Source organism: Mastomys coucha, unplaced genomic scaffold (assembly GCF_008632895.1).
Source record: "Mastomys coucha isolate ucsf_1 unplaced genomic scaffold, UCSF_Mcou_1 pScaffold9, whole genome shotgun sequence".
Lineage (NCBI taxonomy): Eukaryota > Metazoa > Chordata > Mammalia > Rodentia > Muridae > Mastomys > Mastomys coucha.
In genome coordinates, this window is record NW_022196915.1 from 9,821,831 (window position 1) to 9,839,637 (window position 17,807).

Sequence of the window (17,807 nt, forward strand, 5' to 3'; positions counted from 1 at the left end):
GTCTCAGAACCTCACCCGAGAGACAACAGGGGATCCTGCCCGGGTCTCTGGCTTAATGTGCTCTCTCGCTATCTCACTTTTAAGCCTGTGACCTTGCATCTCTGATTTTAGTTGCTGAAGAATTATGAAGAAAAATGTTTAAAAATCGAGCTGTCCAGTGTCAGAAAGCAGGTTCTACTGCAGGGGAACTTCATATTACCCCACACAGAGAGAGATCCAGACCCTTGATCACCAGTGGTGTCACAAGGGGCACGGTTCCCCATGAATGACATGTCTCTGCCTCCTTATTTCTACTCACCTATCTTAGGTTCTGTCAGGGCACCTCAACCTGTGCAAGAAGGTGCTTTGAATAGCATGCTGCTTTATTGGAAAGCTCTGCCATGCCATACGGAAAGAGGCCACTCATTGCAGAGACCACTTCTTCCATAGTAGCATGGATAGTCCCGAGTGAAGAGATTTAAGTACTAGTTTGACGTTGTTACTTTGGTTTTCATTATTTTCTGAAGATAAGGTCTTTAAAGTTTGAGCTCAAGGGCTAACCTGTCAAGGGAATGTGAAGTGACTTTCCATAAAATAAAAGAGTATGTCTTAGCCCACTAGCAGCAGAGAGGTCACGAGAAGGCCTGTATCTGGCTGTAGATGGGCTCTCCAAAGCAGAAGGCATAGGTGTCTTATATAAATCTCCTAGGAAACTCTTTTTCCTTGCTTGCTAGAAGACTCCTAAAACAACTGAAGTTTGGAAATGTCTTTGGATCTTAAAAAAAAAGAAATCTTGAGAACTTCATATATGAACCCTGCATCTCCTCTGTGTCCCCTTACAAATTCATGACCTCTTGTTTAATTGTGTATGTGTGTGTGTGTGTGTGAGAGAGAGAGAGAGAGAGAGAGACAGAGACAGAGACAGAGACAGAGAATGGGAATACCATTGAGTCTAGTTAGCACTACTCATATGCATACATATCAAGGGCTGACCACTTGAGCCTAGACAACTTGTAAGGAACCTCACCTGTGGAGAAAACTGATTCTTAGTCTCTTAGCAACTGTTGTTCACCTGTAGCTATTCATCAATGGGCGGGGCTTATATATTTGCTCTGTCCACATTGGCATTTCAGCTGGTGCTGTCATGCCTGCTTGTTCAGGCAACCGTGTTGTTGAGATTTCACAGGTGCATTTTCCCATCACTTCTAGGGGATACTTGGCTCCTTTTCAGTCTATGCTTTCTCAGAGTAGATCAGAACACTGGGACAAACCATCAAATGTGATGGATTTGTGCACAACAGGCTATAGGGGAAAAAAAAAAAACCGCCTCATGAGCTGATTTTGTGATCCCCAAGGAGAATGGAAACACTATGCCCAGGGCTTCATGGATTTGACTTTTGTTTAGATCTTTCCATTTTATGGGCAATCTGTAAAAGAAGGAAGGCAAATTAACATGAAATAGATCTTAAGATGTTGTAAAGGAGCAAGCGGTGAGATGATCCTGTTAGCTACTTACTACAGTGCACACCATAGGAAGCTCAAGAAAGAGAGTCATGATGATGGGGGGGGGAGGGTGGAGGAAGAAGACTATGCTAGACTTTGCTGTGGGAAATGTCTCTCTGAGATATTCTCCTGAAAAGATCTTTGTAGCTAGAAAGTGTATGTTGAACATTTCATCACAAAATGAAGCACAGCTCTCTTAAAAAGCCACAAGTCACAGGAATACTGCACTCACAGGCCATAGATCCCCAAAATGGCCTTTGTTACAAAGAAAATAACACAGAAGTAGGAGTGAGGGTAACTGAAAACCAACAAGAGGTTTTCCTTGTAGTATTTTGTCTCCTTGAATACACAGCTGCTTACTTAACTGAGAGCTGGAAATAATGAAAGCTACCTAGCAGGCTTGGAGATTCCATGAGATGATGTTTTATAGAGTCCTGTACACAGAGCAGTGGTCAAATAAGAGCTGGTACTGTGGTGAGCTGCAGCGGTCAATATGGCTATGTCTGGGCATCTTCATAGGTCTTCTGACTTGGTCTCCAGGACTGTTGCAGAAGAGACATCTACAAAAAGCACTCTTAGATTTGAGAAATCCCCTTGCCCACTTTTTAACGGTAACATTCAGATAGCCTACAGATTTATTATGCACTGTACTATTGGAAAGATATATGCCCTCTCCATCAGTCATCACAGTGTGGTCCTATGTAGGGTGTCACCAGCTCTTCCTCTATGAGAGTCCAGCCTCGGTGCTAAAGTTCTCAGGAACTGAAATTGCCTGTCTAAGAGTGCATGGAAAGACTTTGTGTCTTTCACTCTCTAACACATGGGAGATTCATGCTGGGAACCTGCAGACCTGTGAACAGCACAGCTGGCATTAGAAGTGGGCTTTCATGGAGTTTTTGGTAGAGAGAAAATAGTCCATCTTTCACTGTGTGTGTGAGGACATGATTTTGGTCAACTTGGATCCACTGAGCCTGGTTGTTGGTTTGTTTTTGTTTTTTGGTTTTTTCCTGTATTACTGAGAGTGTTGTCTTCAGTGAATGAATGCTGAATGTCAGCTTATCTACATCAATTGTCCTGTTTTCACTTTTACTGTGTTAGTATAGTGAGGTTCTACACACTTTTGAATACTGAACCACCCTTGTGTTCCTCAGATAAACTGTATGTCCTGTTGTATTTTAAACTATTGCTATAGCTTTTGTTGCAGATGTTTGCATGCAAGTTCATGAGGTATGCCATTCCATAGTTTTTAATATTATATTTCTCCAGTTTCAGTGTCAGTATAGTTGCTGACCTCATAAAATAATTGAATGAATGATTCTATTTCTTCAATCCTTTGAAAATGTTTTCTAGATTTACAATTATTTTTTGTTACATCTCTGGTTAAGTTTGCCATTTGGTCTGGTGGCACTTTCTTGGGCCAATATTAAGCTGTGAGTTCAGTTTCATAAATGGGTATTGAGTATTTATTTACTTTAGTGTGTTAGCTTTTATTTTAAAATGAAAAATTAACCTTACTTTTAATCACCATAGCCAATGGGTAACAACCAACTGGAGTTTTCACAACTTAATGATGGATGCTTCTGACATCTTGGGCCTTCTGTTACATGAACAGAAAGCTTCAAGTGCTTGCATATTCCATTTTTATAACCACACCACGTGTTGTAACTACATTCTGACTTCTGAGAATAGTGATCAGGACTCTGGGTTCAAATCTGAATGAGAAAGCATCCTTGACTGTACAGAGATTGTATGGAAAGGAGAGTAATGATGGAATGTTTGGCTGGGGTTTAACGGGCATGTGTAAGGATGTGTAGTAGACAGAACCTGGGGAGAGAGAATAGGGAGATGTAGTGTGGCAAGGGGAAACTGGGGATGCATTTGAGGTGAAGGGGCATTTGAATGGGACTTCAAAGATAAGCGGACTGCATGTGACATAGGAGCCCTGTCACCTGAGTTACCAGAGGATATGTGACTGAACAAGCCCCTTAAGCTTCTGGTACAATGAGAACACTCACTTCAGGGATTTGTTGTTTTGTATCAAAGGACCAACCCTCTAAAGAGGAAAGTGAACCATTACCTGTGCTTTAGATGACACAGTCCCTCTGTGTGTTTCTCAGTAGGGCTTGATACCTCTGGTATAACCTTAATGCAGAGTGGACTTGGTCTGTTAGAGCTCTGTGCTAATTCTTCAATCCTTGGACTTTCATTTAAACTATTTTCATAGTTGCAATGAGAAATGATCATCTTCTCCAAAAGAGAGGTGGCCCTCAAAATGGTCACGAGTACTCCATTTCAATCATAAGCCAGGAAAAGTCACTTTTCGGTGGAGAGGATGGGCAGAAAGAAGAGAGGGAGGAGACAACACAGGAATCTGAACACCTGGGTTTCAGAGCAAGGACCCTGGATAGTTTCTACCAAAGTTCACTGACTATAACCACTGTTAATTATCCCTTGAGTGTATTTTACATATCGGGCCATCTTAATCTACTCTAATCAGATTCTGCTGAGTTCCCTGGCTTCTTGCTAGCTCATGAGAAACTGTCTTTGTATCAGTTCACAAACACCACTACCTCACCTAGGATTAATCAAGAGCAGTGAGTCTCAACCTGTGGGTCATGACCCCTTTGGGAGTTGCATATCAGATATCCTGCATATCAGATATCTACATTATGATTCATAACAGAAGTAAGATTACAGCTTGGAAGTAGCAATGAAATAATTTTATGGTTTTATTTTTTGGTTCACTACCACCATGAAGAACTCTATTAAAGGATCACAGCTCTAGGAAAGTCGAGAAGCACCGATCTAGAGCTTCATGATAGAGCTCTGTCTATGTTTGCTCTGCAAAGGATATGGGTGCTGGTTTGTTGCTTTGCAAAACCATTCTGGCTTCTAAGAACATCTGTTTCCATCTACAGCTTGCAGATTCATTGCTTTAATTAATTAATGGAAGTGCTTTGGAAGTTAGGGCCTCTATCCTCAATTTCCATTTAAAGGTACCTAGTGACTTCTGCTTTAAAAATAGATGCCATTTAATTGATTAGCTTACTCTGATCCTAAGGTAATGCTTAAAAGGCTTGTGACAGTATCAGTGATTTAAGTATTCATGAGTGTTTAGGTAAAGCCTGAAAGCCTAGAGTTACTCTGGAGTTACTGTCATCAAGATTTTTAGCTCCTGGAATATACTTGTTTAATGCATTTGGTCAATTAAAAGGAACAAAGTATTATTTGGGGTTTCAAAAGTATCAATCTGGGGCTGGAGAGATGACTTAGTCAAGAGTACTTGTTACTCTTCTAAAAGACCCAAAGTTCAGTTCCTAACACTCATGTTGAACAGCTCACACAGACTTTAACTCCAGCTCCAGGGGACACAACACCTTCTTCTGGCCTCCAAAGACACCTGTACTCAGCATACACACACACACACACACACACACACACACACACACACACAAATTATTTTTAATATCAATTCTTTGCAATTGATTAAGTCTTGACAGAGTGTTAGACACAGGATCCTTGCTGTCACCCTCAAAGAGCCTAGATTTTGGGGATGCTCATTCACTCAACACAACCTGTGAATCGAGAGTAATGGCTTCCTACCAGGCTCTGTGAGGGTTTGCTCTGCAGGTCAAAGTTTTGTTTAGTGTTGCTGTTCCACATAGGTGACCAAGACAGATATCTAATGAGTACTGTCTTATGTAAATGACCTTTGATATTCTTGTATTTCCCAGATTGAGGCAGGATAAGAAGAAAAAATATCTTATTCATCATAGCAAAGAAAGGTTTTGCTCACTAAAATCCACGTTTTTCTTTCTCTTTTTTGGAGGCCTTGACTTAGACTTCATAGTCTCCTACCAGGAGCAATATGTTTTAGCCTAAGAAATGTCAGTGGAGAGGCTTTGAGTAGGTTGGTGACCAAGCTTTTGAAATGCATCTTAGATATCCTTTCTCTCTTCATTGCCTGATGTCCTCAGGAGGACTAAGTAAGAGATGGCTTAACTACAGAAACCACACACACAAGGGAGCTGCCTGCCCTGGTCTTGGGAATGGAAAAGATAGAAACAACTACTATGATAGGCATCAAGTGGAAGGGATAATTTGCTGCTGCAGCCTGTTCCATTGTTATTCATCTAGGACAGCTCCAAAACTGCTTCTGAAAAAAAAAGATAAACTTTCAGGGTATATGCCCAGATATGCCATCATTTGGCAAGGATAATATATATTCAGTAATGAGGTACCTCTAAGTTAGGAGGAGGGGTGACAGGCAAAAGCTATCATCCTCATTTTAGGTATGACTACTGATCTTAATGTAAGTCTTGTGGCCTGCCAAGATTTATAAGTCTAGACTACAAAGCAGTGAATATTAACATGAAGGCTGTTTCTTAGTTCCGTTGTTCTGCCTTGTCTTACTATCTTCATTCTGTTCACATTTGAATTTATAACAGATACTTGTCCACTTTAATGTTGAATGTTTGCACATTGCCTGTTTTCTGCCACTGGGTCATTGTGTCCAGGAGCTGAGACCTAGCTATGGCAACATCCATGTCTTATTTGAAGGCAGAGTAGGGCCTCACTGGATGGTGAAGGATTTGAGAAGGCATGGCCCAAGGATTAGAAGGTACCTGCTCTAGTAGAGCATTTTGTAGTCTAAATTAAACAGGGGGTTACATTTGAGGAAAGGGAGAGAATAATGGAGTAAATGAAATAGAGAGGGGGGAGAACCCAAGGACAGTGGGAGACTATGTTAGTATAATGAGGGAGTGATAGTTTTCCATCTCAATGATATTTGAACAACTAATTGCTATGTAAGGAAAACACATTGGCCTGAAAAGATCTCAGTCATTGTTAGAGTAAGATGCTTAAATAGGCCATTCAAGAGGGATCAGGAGAGAAGGCAAAGACACGTTACACAAAGCTAGCAACTATTTCTGAGGTCTTGAGTGATGAGCATCATGTGTCAGGGTTATCATCATAACTCCCTTCTGTTTGAAATTATAACTGTGGGAGATTTAAAGGGACAGTACTTGAACATCTGCATACTCTTTACCGGAATCTACTCTTGGTATTTTGGTACATTTACTGTTTCTCTGAGTCTGCATGTGTATACACACATCTTAATGAGATACTTAAAAAACTGCAGACACTACCACACTTCTTTCTTAAACACTTCAGTCAGCATCTCCTATGAATAACAACATGTTTCTGTGAAATCCTATTAGTAAATCTCTGAAAATTAACACAGATGCCAAGTCTCGCCTAATTATACAACCCAGACTCCTCAAGGTTTCCCAGTCTTCTCCATGGAGTCCCTTGTATCTGGTCGAGGTTTACATGCTACAATATATCTTCTTAAATTCAGGACAGAGGTTCTCAACATGCTACCTTGGGACCTATTATCTTTAGGGCAACCAGAAGACCTTGTCAAAAGTGAAAACACTGGAGTTATCTCCAGATCCACTAACAAGAGGCCTGAGGACCAGAGGCATGCAACAGCAGTCTGTGTTCTGACAATACCCCAGTGGTTCTGATGAAACTCAAGAGCTGCTGAAGTAGTACCCACCTCCCATCTTCTTGTGACTTTGAGGATTTCTCTTTGTGCATTTGTATGGGGCACATATGTGTGTGCAGGTGCACAGGAATGTAGATGTCAGAGGAGAACCAGATATATCATTGGCCAGAGGTTGATGTTGAATGTCTTACACCCTTTCTGTCGACCTCATTATTTGAGACCAGCAAATCCAGACGGCCATTGTCTCATCTGCCTCCTGCTCCAGTGCTGAGGTTATACATGTGGCATTATAAATGTGTGTTATCCCTGGCTTTTTATGTGGGTAGCAGGCATCTAAACTCAAGTGCTATGCTCACATGGCAGAGGGAGACACTTTAACACTGAATCTTTCAGGGTCCATTACTATTTTTGAGACAAGGTCCAGAACTTTGGCTGGCTAGTGATTTTCAAAGCATCTACTTCTTTCTGCCTTTGAGCTTACCTTAGCTGTAATTCAAGTATGTGCCATCACACCTGACTTTTTCCATGGTTCTCTGCATATAAGCCCAGGGCCTGCAGCTTGTATGGCAAATGCTTACATGACTGAGCTGTCTTATTGGTCTGGATTTTTAGATTTTTCTTTTTCTAAAAGTTCAGTTGAGTTTGGTTGTGTGACGAAACACATTGAACATTTTTTTTTCTTATTGTTTCCTTGGGCTTTGACTCAGGCTTAATAGCCTGCTAAACCCATGTGGAGTTGGATGTATTTTATAGCATTGTGTTCGCAGGCTCATAATACTCAGTTGTACTTTTGCTAGGGTGGAACACTTGGCTTAGCATGACCAACATATGGACCCTACTCAAAAAGTAGGGTCCATATGTTGGTCAACTCCCTTTTTCATTAGTAACTAACTCAGTGACAACCTGCTTGTGTGACAATTCTGTTTTCTGGTGAAGTTTTACCCATTGCCAATAACCACCTGACTTCCTGCATTGGAGAAGGCTGACCTCCTGAGAGTACAACTTCCCCTTCTCATGATCTTTGCCCTGACAAGATATCCCTGGTTTTCTCTGTTTTCTGTACTATCACTTAAATTGGTTGTCCCTTCAAGCAGCTCCGATTATTTATAGTATGTTGGGAGACCTCCACACATATGCATGCATCTCTTTCCAAATTGTAATTTTTATAGATCCCCACCCATGCCCTCTTTTCTCCTTTCTTTCCAGTTTTCTAGGGTAGCTTCAGACCTAAGTGACTTCAAACCCAGATATTACCTCACTGTCTTGGTCAAAGGTCAACTACAAGATTCAACTGCACTAAATCGGAATGTTTTTTTTTTTTTTTCTGAAGGACCAACAGAAAATCTGTGTTCTTGCCTTTCTTTCCCAGTTTCTAGAAGCTAGCTTTTCCTAGATTCTAGAAGCTACACACATTCTGTGCCTCTTGACTCCTTTCTCCATTTTCAAAGCCAGGGACTTTGTATCTCTCTAAACTTGTCTGCTGTTGTGACCACGACCTCAAATGTTTTCCTCCTTTAAGGACCCATATGAATAGACAGAGCCTGATCAGAGAGTTGAGGATACTGGCTCTATTTGAAAACTTGTACCCAACATCTACCTCCATTGCCTCCTTTACCTTGTCAGGTGACATTTTCAAGCTTCAGAGACAACACTATAGAAGTCTTGGAGGGCATCAATCACTCTATCCCCCACGTATTCCCTCATTTTTTAAAAGTTCTTTTGTCTCATTGTAAAACTCTCTTAAAAACCTTGGTAAACTTAATTCCTTCACCCTGCATTATGCCTAGACATACTGATGAGCATGATTGCATCTGTGACCCCAAGAAGCAACCCACTACAGATTTCTAGATTTCTCTACAGTTTTGTTTGTTTGTTTTTAACACTGGAAATATGCTGACATTTGGGGTGTAGTTGAAGGACACATGTCCAAAATTAGTATGTATGTTTATGCCAATAATTGAATGTACAATTAGGTTACTTATATTCAGTTCAGGGGGATTTGCTTTTCCCAATATTTGCATTTACTTTGAATATGTAAAAATGTATATATAGAAAGAGACATTTTAGTATGTTGGTTCTGCCTGGGTCCCCTCCACACACTATTTCTATCTATCTATTCCATACTCCTAGTATTTATAGTTTGTTCTAATGTTCCTTTTGTAACATATAGAGATCAGTGAAGTGTGTTTAATCTTATGTTTACTTCATACACCAAAATATCTGAGTAAACAAGACTTATTTTCTCCTTACATTTTTACTAGGTAGGTAAGCTAAAAAGACAAACTAATATTTATACAGTTACTCACATACACATATATCATGGCCCACACTACATCAAGTAGTCATGAGGGTTATCAAAAGAGGTAATTATCAAATATTTTCTTGACTTGACTTTCACAATTTTTTGAATGTAGTAGTCAGAACATACAGGAAATGTTGAAACCAAAGCTGAATGTTCATCATTTTTGAAAGTGCACGTTTTTGTGTTGGGCAGTGGTGGTATATACCTGGAATCGGAAAATATTAATGCTCTTTTCATATTCTTAGCTTGTTTTAATAAGAAATATTTATATTTGCATGTTAACCCAACAAGAAAGAAAATATATCCCGTGGAAATGTGTTCTTGGCATGTCTTATGCTCACCCGTTCACTCTGCCAAAATAGAGCTACCCCTGTCCCCAGGTTTGCAGAACATTCTGTCAGGCATATACTATCACTAGCTTTTATCACAGCTGATTTTATTCAATAAGCATCTCCCTTTCTGGCCTCTCACTGCTTCAAATCCACAGTCAGGTCCTCCTTTTCTAATCACTGACTTTCTAATCACCTGGTGTTTCCCCATCCTCTTACTTTTTTGGCTCAAAACTCCATTGGGGAATTATTCATTCAGTCTAGTTTGCAAGGAATGCCTATTAAAAAAAAAAAAGGAAAAGTATGCTGGCATATGCCATACAACTAGCTGCTCCTTGGGAAAGTTGAGACAGGTCAGAAAGTGAAAAAGAGCAAAGCTGCTTCAGTTCCAAAGTCAAAACTCCAAGGTAGGCTAGAAGCCATGTTGAGGACCAAGCATGTTATAGAATCTACAAGGAATTCAGGACTAACCATAGAAGACAAAAGAGGGGCATAGAGAGAAAGGAGTAATGAAACCATTATCAACGAGCACAGAACACCTGCAAGGCTGATACTCAGCAGAAAGATTAGCCTTCTAGAATGTTCCTCGGGCATGAGCAATCCAGATGTAAAAAGATAGAAAAGTCTTATATATCTTTTCTTCTGCACTTTTGTCATTTGGCTCTGCCTCCCTCCTCTGAGTGACAGGATCCTTCTGTGCTCTAAGAGGATGCCTTAAAGACCCACAGGTACCACCTCTGTTTAGGGTAGGCTGAGCTACTGCTTTCACAGTGTTTCCAAGTCAGACCACCACTGTCACTATTAAACTGCGTGTCCTTGTGCTTTCTGGCCCGCTCCACTCTAGCCAGCTGTAATTGTGTAGGTGAACAATTCGGCCTCAGAGCACTGTTGAAATTTTAAATCAATAAAGAAGAAAAGTAAGCCAGTGAGTGGCACAGGGTGATTAAGTGCTGTCTGAAGGAAGAGCTTTATCCTTTGCCACATTTTCTGTTGAAACCCTGAGAAACTCTAAGAAGATGGAATAGAGTGAAAACATTAAAATTTATGTCAGATACCAAACGCAGTCAAGCAGCTACAACTTTGACAGGTAATCAAGAACTGGGTGATTTTTGGTTCTAATTTAGCAAAATAAGGTCAACGTGTTCACACCCACAACACTCATAACAGTTTACAAGAGGACGTCCAGAACACATTCTCAGAGCGACTTAGTTACATGCCATACACAGGTATGATATGCCCACATAGTGACCCAAGAAGTAACTCTGCATTGTTACTGTAAGTATACCACTCTTCTATATATCAGCTTGCACTATACTTTGATTTTGATGAAAAGCCAGCAGTACAAGGGGAACTCTCTTCATCAGAAAACTCAATAGAAAGGAAAAAAGAAGCATTCCCAAGACATTGTCATGTATTCCTGGGTATTTTTGGTGGTTAAGAGAATTATTTGAAAACAAAGAAACCTTTCACAAAGCCTCCAAAATACAAAAGATTTAATAACATTTACATCTGTGTATCAGCCATGTCTGTAATGCAAGTCATGAATAACACATAAACCAGAGCAGAGAAAGCACAGAAGTACTCACACATCATTTAAAATCCAACCCACCCCATCGTCAGTGGAATCAAACACACAGCAGGAACAGTTCCAGTTCACACACACACAATACAGTCATTGAAAATGAAAACATATTAATTATGTTTCTTAAGGTTCAGAGATAGATAGCAAGGTTCACTAAACCGGCCCAACTTCTCAGTAGAAAATCTGGACCAAAAGACCTTGCTGGGCTGCCTCTGGATTTCAAAGAAACAACAGAATGGTGGCTCATGTATATTTGTCTTGTGTGTGGTTGTTCAATTAAGTTTGCAGTTGGGGCTCAGTCTTGCCTTCATGCTGTGCTGAAAATGGAGGCTGTTAAAAGTGAGTAACTTAAGAAAGGAAGTAAGAAGAAGAGTAAAAGAAGTAAAAGTCATTACTAGTGAGGAATACATAAGTCCAGGTAGCATCCACTGCAAGTCCACTGTGCATGAGGTTCCTAGAGCAGCTCATCTGGCATCCGCTGATTTCCAGGAATCTTCTTGTTTTTCAAAATGCAGGGGATCCTTAGATTCTATCAGCTTGTGATCTATCTCTGGATCTGCTTTGGTCCTTGATGGAGAAGGATGTGTTGAGAGAGATGATCCGGGAGTATTTGGTGTTTATTATGTATTATTCTTCAAATTGATATTTACTGTTTGTTTCTAGGAGCTGGAGGACATTAAAAAAATGTTCACTTTAGATTAGTACTTTTTTCTTCTCTGTGTAGATTAGCACTTTCATTAGCTTTGTCTCTATTCTCTGCCCAGCTTCCCTTTCCTCTCCTGTTCATTGTATTTCTTCTATCTCAGGGCCTTCCTCTGTGGGTGCTGTAACATGTAGGAGGAATTCCCTTTGTATCTCATTTCAATATGAAGTTTCAGGTCTTTCACTGAGTCAGAAGGTTAACAGTCCTTTCTCTCTGTACTTCAGAGGTGCAATTCCTAGAGAGTGTTTCAGGGCAAGTAAAGTGTTATTGCTAAATAATAGTCATTCTTGTTTTAAATGAAAAATATTTCTGTCATTTCTGATATATATGTGTGTGTGTGTGTGTGTGTGTGTGTGTGTGTGTGTGTGTGTGTGTGTAGACATGGGCAGACCCTGAGAGATGATGCTGCTACAGAGAGGGAAGCTACAGCCATCCTGGGGGAGTTTGCACATTTATGCATTTAGGTTTTAAATGCCGTGTTGCATGCTGGGCCTTTTAGGCGTTTGGGATTATGTATAATAGATGACCTGCTTTTACAGGGATGCATGCTATACAGATGTAAATGTTATTATAGCTTTTATATTTTATGTTCTTGTTGAAAGATCATTTTGTCTTTGAGTAATACCGCCATTCAATTCTTTCTTGGGGGAGGGTGGCAACGGAGGAGGGGGTTATCTTTAAAAGAGAATATGAACTCGATATTGCACATCATATATTTCTTAAAAGTAATTTGGAATTTTAGGGTCTGGGATTGGGGCTGACTGATACACTGCCGTGATGAGATATAACCCTTAGAAAATAACAGCACCCGCACATGCCTGCATCTGCCCAACCTCATAATTCACTTTCACATTGGATTATGGATGTCTGCGTTCACTGAGTCTATCTTCCCTTTAGGTATTATTTCAGCCCTTTGAGATAATAAGGAAAGTTTAATTGCGTTGTTAATTGATTTTTTGCACAACATTATTACCTTGATTGATTGCAGAGTTGATGAAAATGTTAGACACAGGCAGCGTGGAGTCTCAGCCGGGCAAGGAGTGGGAGCCTTGTGGAGAATAGATAACCTTGATGTTAAGGGCTATATCCTTCAGATATGTCTTCCCGTGACATATTGATGGCCCTCGAAAAGGGAAAAGCTGATTGTATGCAGAATGCAATCATTAAACCCACTTCAGCTCACTGTTGATTAATTTGTTTTTTCCTGAAGGATCTAGTTATAGGGAAGGCCTCACTCGTACCAACCACAACCATTTCCTAAGCCCCAGATGGCTTAACCCTCTAGGTGAAGAGAAGGAATGAGGCTGGTGGGGCTGAGGATGAGCAGAGGGAGTTGTTTGATGCTCAGAAGGCATCTTCATCCCCTGAAGAGTACTCATTCAACCCTCCAAAAGTATCGGTCTGTTCGTTGAAGTATCTATACCCAGGAACCCTTTGCTTAGGGTATAGGACACAGCCACTATGTCTTGTTTAGCGAGGCTTATTCTCCACCTTGCCATGGTATCTATGGATGACATATGACAGGAGTGGTATTTAAAACTTCTACAAGCTTACTCCCATGCTTGGTGACTTGGGTGTCACTGCTCTGTCAGTGTTTGTGCCTGTCAACTTTATGTCACCACGAACAGATGCTTGGGACAAATGACAATAAAGCAGATGGCTTGGGAGATTCTATCTGTAATCAGATGGCCCTGTTGCTTTGTAATCAGATGAGCCTGTTGCTTTTGGACCTCCGGTGAGGTGGTCCACCATATGAGAGGTTGCAGCATAGCAAACCATGCACCTTACAGAGTGGGTACAAAATAAATAAATAAGTAAACAAATACATAAATAAATAAATAAATAAATAAATAAATAAATAAAAGGGGACAGGTTCCTCTGTCCTCTTCTCTGAGGCTATTCCTACAATAACCTCAGAATATTAGTCAGTTTTTCACTGTGGTGACAGAATACAAAAGCAAAATAAGTAAATGGAGACAAGGTTTCTTTTGGTTCATGGTTTCAGTTTATCATGGCAGAAAAGATGTGGAAGAGAAACCCACCTCATTGTGCACAGAAAGACTAGGGAGGGTACACCCGTGCTTACAGATTTTGTCTCCCTTTCCTGGATCTCAGCCTTTGAGATTAGTCAAGGCAGGTAATCTTGACCTATAATGTTCCCTGAGAAAACCCTCACATGTGCTTCTCAACCCCATCCATTGATAGTCAGCCATCATATCTAGCTTCTTCTACTAGGCTCCACTATGTCCCAACATCTTGTGCTAGAGAGGCTCATGAGAGACATTTATGATCCAAACCACGCAAGATGGGCAGCTGTGAGAATCTTGAGGTCACCAATATACTTGCAATTAACTTCTCTCCCTACCCTGAATGAATCTTCCCAGCTGTCACCATTACTGCCATGTCTACAACCATTTTCCTTGTCCCAAAATCCAGGTTGATGGAGAAACCTGGTCTTCCTCCTCCTTTCACCCACCTTGATCTATCACTATACCCAGAAGTCCTTTGCTGAGACCTAGGATATGAGATACAGTCACTACAGCTTGTTTAGCAAGGCCTTGAGGCTTGGAATACTTGTTTCAGGGGAGGGACTGGCTTTATAAATTCTCTAATGCAATAATTCTAGAAGACTTCTGCATTCTAAGGAGGGTGGGCAGCTTCCCCTGGAGCCCCGTCACTTTAGATGCTTTTCACTTATGGAGCATTCTGTCTTATTTTGCCCTATCTTCCCCTCTATGGCTGTCCCCATTACTCATTTAAACCAATTTTTTAATTGCATAGCATTGTTGGAGGCTGACCAAAAGTTACATCATCTTCTTGGGGTCATGTGGGCTTCAAAGGCAAGAAGAGAAATGGCTCAGGAACACCCCTACCCCACCCCAGCACCACAGAACATCATGGTGACAGCCTCACTTCTCCTGTCTGCCCCACCTCCTCCATTACAAGTCTTTCTTCTCCTCAACTAACCACGGGCGCACAGGGAGTGTAATATCCACAGTCTTGGCCCTCAATTACCGTAATGGCTTATAATGAGATTTTGGCCAAGTAGCAGGTAGCTGGTTATTGCTTCCTGCTCAGCGTGGGCAATGTCTATGCTGTTAATTTGTGTTGCTGAATGTGGCTCAGAGCTGGGCATCAAACTGTCAGAGCCAGATGTATTCTATTAGGCTATACTGGACAATAGGCAATCTTTGTTTTTCCAGTATGGAGGTATGTTAACTTACCACAGGGTGAATCCTGACAAATAAGAGTAATATCCTAAGCCATCAAAGTAGTACATTCCAGGGACAGATAACACCTGGCACCACCTACTGTCACTAGTGTTTCTCTGCCTGGGACTGCTCCATTGACAGGAAAAAATAAAATACCCTTCTTAAGATTGCTGGGGAGACTGGTAACTTCATTAAGTTTTAATGAGGCTAGCCCTAATGAAGGCCTTTCTAATGTGCTTTGTATTTACTAAGCTTTCATCTTGAGCAAGAAATAGGGTACAGAAAGTTTCTAGTGTTCTTATGTGCTTCTTTGTCTTGATGTACACACATGTGTACATGCATATAAGCATACACACATAAAAGCATGTGTCAAGAGGGTGGGGGATGGATAGTTGAAAACATTCAGGAGTACAGTTTGTTAGTGCCTGAGTATTATACTGTGATTCTGCAACAATAGACTTTTAGACACACACAGAGAGCGAGAGGAGAGAGGGGGGAGGAATGAAGAAACGGGGAAGGAGAGAGGTGGGTAGGAGGGAGAGACAGACAAATAAGCTTCTTCCAATTAGGTCAAATATCAACAGATTCTCTTTGTTTTTCTTTGAGAGAGGCAATTTTGACTATCCTGGAATTAAGAAAGATTATGGTACCATCTATGTAGAAATAGTTCACTTGGATTCTAATGGAGGGCAGATGGAGTCTGGGCCAATGTGCTCAAAGAGGAAGCCTTTCACATAATTCTTCAGGGGCTTGAATTACAACAAACTCAATTGTTACTACACTTGCTTAATTTTGTCTGAGAGTTCCATTATCCTTACCCCCCCCCCACCTCTTTTCTAGAAACTTTTGTTTATTTTCAACAACTCTTTTGATAAATTTCAGCCCAAGGAAGCACACAGAACTGTAGAGAACGCCCTGCCTCCACCATTTGATGCTAGCCCTCGATAAGAACAGATCTGAAGCCCAACTGCGAATGTCTTCTTAAGGGCACAGCCAATACTCTGTTCATACTCTGCAGGGGAACCCTACTGCTCAGAGGTGTTCATTGAGGGGCCTAGCAGTTTGGAGAAGGAACAAAGACTATCTGGAAAGTTGTTTTCCAAATTCCCCCTGCCCTGTACTTCATAAATCATGTTTTACAGGCTCACCCCTAGTCTTACCCCATCCTCTGCTTCCTTCTCCTGTTAATGCAATCAGCCTGCCACTAAAATAAACCCCCCTCCCCAAAAGGGAGAAAGCTTGAATGTCCAAGTACTGAGCAACTTTTTGCTGAAGTTTGAACTAAGGCCCTGATACTGTGCTAGACAAGAGCTCTACCTAGCTTCAGTCAATCACTATTTATCTATTTTAGGTGCCATTTGTTTTCTGGCTGTTCCTGGGAAGCAAATAAAACTTCTATTTACTAGAGTATAATACAGTAAGACCTTCAATTAACCAGATTCTTTGTATCTCTGATTTTAAATACGAATAAAAATAAGGTCATTTACTTTACCAAAGAAAAGGAAGGGGAGGAGCCTTTAGGTTGTTCTAGAACAGTTTTTCTTAAATATTCTGCAATATTATCAGGGAATTTGTCAAAAATAAACAAATTTCTTGGCCTAGATTCAGTAAATTGGAAGTTTGGCGGATTTTTCCTATGCCGGGAAAGTCAGGGAGAACCAATGTCCTGTTGGGACAGGACACCCAACTCTTTGGCATATCAAATGTATGGGCTCCAAAATATCCTTAGCCCACTGTGCTCAGTCTACAAATATCAACTTAGAGATGGGGAGACATCTCAGTGGGAAGCAAGCATGAGGACTCATGTCCCATCTCTTAAGACCAGCATGATAAAGCCAGGCATGTTGCTATGTAATTATAACCCCAGCCTAGGGATTCCTGGAAACCCAGTGTAGCCTAATGGGTAATCTGTACACCCCCCAAAAAAAACCTGTTTTAAAAGATATAATAAATTGAAAAATGCCTTCTGACTTCCACCACCAGTTTATACAAATTATTCATTGAACACCTAAGATGTAGCCTGGGCTTCGTGGTGTGTGTGGGAATCTGCTGTATGAAACCTTCTGGAGTCTGTGCAGAGGAAGGATGCTGTGGCCCTAAGTAGCATTCATTTCTTTACTCACATCTTACTTCCTGATTATGTCACCCTTACTGGAAACACTCAACTGCAGCCACTCTGGAATATCTAGTGAGATTGTTGCCTTATGGGTGAGAGAGAACCCAAAGTCTCCACTTAATCATGAGTTAATAATCTAATAACTGGACCTAACCTTTCCTTTGTGGCTGGTTGGTGACATGACTGTTAACATTGAGGGAATGCTTGGATGAAGGGTAGGAGCCCTGTCCTACTGGCTAGAGCCTCAGCTGCACTCTGTACTCTGTTGCTTGGGGTGGGGGTAGGGAGAGCAGAACCTAGGAACTGGTTTTTGTCTTCTTCTTGGGTTGAATCCCTTCACTTATTTTCATACCATATAATTTTAGTTTACAATGCTGTTTTCTGGACTTTAAAACCAGGTTGGTCTTGATATCTGTGGAAGCTGCAAATATCAATGTCTCTTATAGGATGGGAGGTCATTCTTTTGCTGTTCACAGTGTGAGTGAGGACTCTGAACCAGATATTCTGGGAAGGGAAGAAAGATAGTGGTTGGCTTTTAAGCAAGAAAGACCCGCCTTTAAAAAAAGAAG

The 17,807-nt window shown here is 40.9% G+C and overlaps 1 protein-coding gene and 1 long non-coding RNA gene across 3 annotated transcripts in view; one reads left to right on the plus strand and one right to left on the minus strand.

Annotated features, from left to right (window-relative positions):
* Lrmda (leucine rich melanocyte differentiation associated) overlaps window positions 1-17,807 on the plus strand; it is a 1,019,879-nt gene that overhangs the window by 991,967 nt on the left and 10,105 nt on the right. The gene's annotated exons all lie outside the window — the stretch shown is intronic.
* LOC116084502 overlaps window positions 9,924-17,807 on the minus strand; it is a 52,896-nt gene continuing 45,012 nt past the window's right edge. The window contains exons 3-4 of the long non-coding RNA XR_004116139.1: window positions 12,884-12,958; window positions 9,924-11,873 (exon numbers count right to left, since the gene is read on the minus strand). This is a non-coding gene — a long non-coding RNA (uncharacterized LOC116084502). The remainder of the gene's footprint in view (window positions 11,874-12,883; window positions 12,959-17,807) is intronic.